This window comes from Papio anubis, chromosome 17 (assembly GCF_008728515.1).
Source record: "Papio anubis isolate 15944 chromosome 17, Panubis1.0, whole genome shotgun sequence".
Classification (NCBI taxonomy): Eukaryota; Metazoa; Chordata; class Mammalia; order Primates; family Cercopithecidae; genus Papio; species Papio anubis.
Window position 1 is genome coordinate 4,278,094 of NC_044992.1, and position 6,173 is coordinate 4,284,266.

Below are 6,173 nucleotides of genomic sequence, written 5' to 3' on the forward strand. Positions count from 1 at the left end.
TTAAATTTCTGTTTATTTTTGTTCTACTTTATCTTCCACCAAACTTGCTTTTGAATATGTTAATCTTACCCTTCTTTGGAATAATTTCCAAAATTTCATTTTTGTTTTTTCATTAATTCCTTTAAAAGTGACATTCAAAATAGAGAATAAAGCATCTAACTCTTGTTTAATGGATATAACATCTTATTTTGCTTTTCTGAAGAAATTACTTATCAAGTTTTTTTCACTTTTTTCTCCTTCCATCATCTCTGCTTTCCCCAAATTTCTTTTTCCTATTTGTCTGGATCCCTCTCTTCCAGGTTGGAGGCTGTCTGTAAACATTTGGTGATCCTGGGCTGCCAGTTCTTGTCTAAGTGTGACTCACTAAAGACATGAATGGGAACTCTGAGGGAGTGGGTGAGGCTTGTCCATAGAAGGACATACGACAAGGTCGTTGGATGGCAAACTGCTTCCTTCCTTCCTTCCTTCCTTCCTTCCTTCCTTCCTTCCTTCCTTCCTTCCTTCCTCTCTTTCTTTTCTTTTCTTTTCTTTTGATGGAGTTTCGCTCTTGTTGCCCAGGCTGGAGTGCAATGACGCCATCTCTCACTGCAACCTCTGCCTCCCTGGTTCAAGTGATTCTCCTGCCCCAGCCTCCCGAGTAGCTGGGATTACAGACATGTCCCACCACTCCGGGCTAATTTTTTTTTTTTTTTTTAGTAGAGATGAGGCTTCACCATGTTGGTCAGGCTGGTCTCGAAGTCATGACCTCAGGTGATCCACCTGCCTTGGCCTCCCAAAGTGTTGGGATTACAGGCGTGAGCCACTGGGCCCAGCCCAAACTGGCTTTCAAATTGGGGCGGGACTCCAAGATGTCAGAATGTGGAGGTCTTTCCTCTGGAGCCATTCGGTTGTCCAGAGAGAACGTGTCAAATCTTTTACTGGCAGTGAGGGTGGGGAGGTGTGCAACGGGTGGCTGGAGAGAGCTGGGGTGTGCCTGCTATAAGAGGAGGAAGGGGGTCCATCCTCCCCCTACACAGGCCACATAACCCCCCTGTTTTTAGTCCCATGCCTCATGCCCACCTTCTGTAGATTTGGATCTCCCCGTCCTCAGCACCTAGAGTTCTAGAAGACCACCCCCTTTCTTCTTGTTAGTTTCCTGGTCTGCAGGGAGCCAGGTAGTGATCTCCAGCTCTGCCAAGTCAGCTCCTGCTCCTCTCCCTCTTCCAGATATTTGCGGGACTCTCTCATCCATGTTCGTCTCTTCCCTCACTTTATCCCATTATGAGTTGATATATTCTTGATTCCTTGATTGCCATATCAGTGGAGTTTTGGAAGGGAGAAGTGAGCAATCTTCCTCGCTGACTCAGAAGTGGGCTGCATTTTAAAAACAAAGTCGGCTGCATTGCTCAAAGAGGAGGGTTTAGGAAAACCAATTTGTGTGCAAGACGTACTTTTTCGCAGATACACGTGTGCGTGCCTTACGTGATGAAACTCCTGCGAGAGGGGCCAGCCCGTGAAATTCCCAGATGGTGAACACAGGACCCACCTCAGTGAGTTGCTATGAGGATTAAATGAGCTAATACAAGTAAAATGCTTAGCACAGGGCCTGGCATTTGAGTTCTCAAGGAGATCTCAAGGGATAGCAGTGATGATGATTCTGATAGTTTTGGGATGAACTTGACTAAGGGCTCTGGGGATTTAGGAGAACTGCTGTCCATCCTCTTCTGTGCCCTGAAGGAGGAAGAACCTTCTGCAGGCTTCTCCTGGGAACCCCACCGGCCTGTGGATCTCAGAGCTCTCTGGAGTTTGCGAAGGCAGTGGGGAAATCCCTCTGGTCTCGGCCACTCTGACACTGCATAATCGGCATAACTGGGGCATCCCAGCTCAGCCTGGAATGTTCTTGTTTCTTGGCATGAACCTGTCTTTTTGCAAACACAGTCACTTTGTGTCTGTCCCATCAGCCCTCTTCCAAAGGCTTCTTCTACCCAGTCCCGCCAAACACACCGTTTTCAACGTTAAAGTCACTCTTTAATTTGTAACAAAGAGATATGGGTTCTAGTTCTGTCTTTGCCACCAATTGCCTAGAAATAGCTCAAACTCGGGATCTAGATTTGATCTGCCCAGTTTGAATCCCGACTTTGCCATCGATGAGCCGTGTCCCACGGGCAAGCCCTCAGTCCTCTATGGGCCTGGTTTCCTCGTCTATCAAATGAAGATAATAATAGTTCCTAACTCATAGAGCTATCATGGGGCTGAAAAAAATAATCCATGTAACGCGCCCAGCCTGGTACTCAGAGTTCAGATAAAGCTAGCTGTAAGGATTACTATCTTTCCCAATTTAAACTCTCCCGCAAACTTCATAGCTCCAGGCACAACTGGAGGTGAGGACTCAGGCATATGAAGCTTTTCCAGGGGCTGAGGCAGAGGAAATGTGATCTGGATTTCGTCTGTAGCTTCTCCTAGACCACATAGCAACCGGGCAACATAGCAACGAACGAAAGCAATTCCATTTAGTTCCAAGTCAAGCAACTTACTTTTTCAAAAGTATGTCATTCCGACCTGAAAAAACCAATCTCCTTAGTAGTTTTCATGTCATAGAGACGAACACTTTATGGTAAAAATGCTATTTGATTTTGTTTCTGCTCAAAGCAGTTCTCATCACAATTTTTTTTTTTTTTTTTTTTTTTTTTTTTTTTTTGAGACAGAGTTTCACTCTTGTTGCCCAGGCTGGAGTGCAATGGTGCGATCTCGGCTCACCACAACCTCCGCCTCCTGGGTTCAAGCGATTCTCCTGCCTCAGTCTCCCGAGTAACTGTGATTTTAGGCGTGCGCCACGTCCCACTAATTTTTTTGTATTTTTAGTAGAGACAGGGTTTCTCTATATTGGTCAGGCTGGTCTCGAACTCCCAACCTCAGGTGATCCGCCCGCCTCAGCCTCCCAAAGTGCCAGGGTTACAGGCGTGAGCCACTGTGCCGGGTGCTCATCACAAATTTTAAAACTGATCACAGATTTTTTCGTCTGCTCTTCCGAGCCTACTGTTTTATAAACGAGTTACTATACTGCCCTCTCGTGGAACATAATGATTTCTTTGAGTCAAAGTCCTTGCTTAGATTTTTTTTTTCTTTCTTTTTGAGACTGAGTCTCACTCTGTCACCCAGACTGGAGTGCAGTGGTACAATCTCAGTTCACTGCAAACTCCGCCTCCCAGGTTCAAGCAATTCTTCTGCCTCAGCCTCCTGAGTAGCTGGGATTACAGGCACCTGCCGCCACACCCAACTAATTTATGTATTTTTAGTAGAGACGGGGGTTTCACCAAGTTGGCCAGGCTGGTCTCGAACTCCTGACCTCAAGTGATCCGCCCGCCTCGGCCTCCCAAAGTGCTGGGATTACAGGTGTGAGCCACTGCGCCCAGCCGTCCTCGCTTAGATTTGAAATAGGACTCCCATTTATAATTTATTATTGATAGTATTAGGTTCATCGGAAAATATGCTTTATCCACATATTTCACAAAACTCTTTTAAAAATGAATTATTCTTTCATTTTCAGTTGTTTGAACTTGGAGGCTTGATGTTCACCGATTCTATCTTCCTACAGCGATTCTACCCAGTGGGTATGTCAATCCTGCTCCTCGAGCTTCCTCTGGGTTCAGAGGCGACTCATAAATCAGTCCACAGCAATTCAGGCGTAGTGGGGAGAGCAGGCCACAGGCCACAGGCCAATTGTTCTGCGGGGGTTGTGGTTAGAACTCAAGGAAACTGCCTGAAAGCCTCCTTTGTGCCAGTCCCCGTCCAGCCTCACCCCAGCTAGAGGTGCTGATGATCCTAAAGAGGATCAGAACATGCCACCCCCAAAATATGCTACCTGGGAAGAAAGACATTTCGAGCTGTAGGCAATGAAGAAACAATAGATGCAGTAGAAGTTCTCCGCCCGCCCTTATCTGCCTAAATGCAGGACCTAAATTTTGCTTTGAGGAAGATGCCCCTCTGTACCCGGAAGAAGGACAGTGACTCTTATCACCAGTGATGGCAGTTGCATTGAGAAGAGTCCGCATAAACCAACAAATGGAAGAGAGATAACTCTTCTCGTCCATTCATTTCTCCCATATATTCCTAAACACTTTCTCACGGTTTACTACCCCGGAAGCCCAAACGTTCTTTTCTTTATCCAGTCACTTCTCTATAACCCATCACCCTTTGCTCAAATAGTATTTAATTTCTCAAGTCTAAACACTTACTGGAGTTTTCTACTTCTTTTTGTGAAGCTGCTGTGCCTAAAATCTTAACATCAATAAAATTTGCATCCTTTTTCTCTTGTGAATCTGTGTTCTGTCAGTTTAATTTGCAGATCCCCAGGAATAGAACCTAAGACATTTTGGGACAAATGTTTCTTCCCCTCTAATCCCGGGTGTGGAGTTGGTCGGCGGAGGGGCGGGACGTGGGTCAGCAGCCTTCATGCCCTTTTCCCGGAGAGCTTCTTGCAGTTGGTTTGGCTCTTGGACGTTACTCACCCGCTTCAGCAACCGCAGCTGCTGTGCCCGACAAATGGCAAAAGACAAGACACCAACCACACAAAGATCCCAGTGCGCAGGTTCCCTGCCTCATCTTGACTTTCAAGTGCCTTTATGTGCCTATGCAATGTTGCAATGTTAATCCTCGAGGGCGAAATCCAAGCTGGTTTATCCGCAGAGCTACCAGGGCCCGTGGTGATGGTGAGCAACGAGGCACTAAATTTCTTCTCCTACAATACAAAGGATCTGTTCAACACACTCGCAGTCACAGTACAAACAGCTATTCTGTGTTAGATCAGCAAAGGAAACCAGTCCCAGTGCAAAGACAATTTTAGATCTATGTCCTGTTTCCTGTGGAAGCGCAAAACCAAAGGGGAGCCCACTGGTAGGACAGAGCAAGCACCCGTGAAGGTGCAGCCTGTTTTAAACTTAAGTTCTGATTCAGCAGGTTTGCAGCGGGTCCTGCGAATCTATCTGTTAACAAGCATCCCCAATCCCAGCACTTTGGGAGGCCGAGACGGGCGGATCACGAGGTCAGGAGATCGAGACCATCCTGGCTAACACGGTGAAACCCCCTCTCTACTAAAAAATACAAAAAACTAGCCGGCCGAGGTGGCGGGCGCCTGTAGTCCCAGCTACTCGGGAGGCTGAGGCAGGAGAATGGCGTAAACCCGGGAGGCGGAGCTTGCAGTGAGCTGAGATCCGGCCACTGCACTCCAGCCTGGGCGACAGAGCGAGACTCCGTCTCAAAACAAAAAAAAAAAAACAAAAAAAAAAAACCAAGCATCCCCTGCGGGCGGGGTTCTGATGCAGAGTGTAGGAGGGCTGCCTGTATTCTGAGAAACACTGGATGGTGTCTGCCAAGATTCAATAGCAGACATTATTACAATTATTGGGAGACACAGGCTGTGCCAAATAGTAAAACAAAAATAAATATATTTACATTTCCCAGGGTTTGGCCCAATCAGACTGCTTGGCTCACATAAATCCCAGCGCATAGGCATTTGCAAACAATAAGCATAGGTTTACCATCCTAAACTCTACTTTTAAATAACACATTAAGGAATAGTCATGATTTATGCAATTAGTAAGTCCACAATTAACACTGAAGACTATTAACAATAATTAACACATAATTTTTACTATGCTATACTAATTTTAAAATACCTTTCACAACTCAAGGGATCTGGCAGTTTTTCAAATTTTTCTAGAAGGCCTGAACATTTTCTAGAAGGCTTACACCAGCATCCATGACCATCTTCCTTTCTTGGAAACTGGACCTTCAGATCTTATTCATGTGTTTGATAATTTCATCATAAAGAACAAAGACAACTGCGATGTGCAGACATACTCTGCCAGAGCATAGAATTGTTCTTTGTAAAAGTTTGTTCAATACAAACTTTATATGAAAAAAAATTGCCCTTCAAGGGAAAAAAAAAAAAAAACAACCTCAAAAGCTTTTCATAGAAGTCCCTGGTATTTGTATTGGGAAATACAAACCAGGTGAAACATACGTTTTTAATTTTTTTGCTCATTAATTTTAAAAAAAAGATTACTGAGTGCCTATTTTGTTTCAGGTACTCTTCCCAGTATTGGCCTAGCACCAGCCTTAAAGCAACCTTTGGTGAACACAATATATACTGATTATATATTACATACTTCCCTATTGACTAATATAACTAATGG

The 6,173-nt window shown here is 45.1% G+C and overlaps 1 long non-coding RNA gene across 1 annotated transcript; it reads left to right on the forward strand.

The window, feature by feature from the left end:
* Positions 1 to 1,129: 1,129 nt before the first annotated feature.
* LOC116271007 lies at positions 1,130 to 4,253 on the forward strand. The gene is made up of 3 exons (XR_004179315.1): positions 1,130 to 1,529; positions 3,527 to 3,590; positions 3,932 to 4,253. It is a non-coding gene; the product is annotated as an uncharacterized LOC116271007 (long non-coding RNA).
* Positions 4,254 to 6,173: the final 1,920 nt, after the last annotated feature.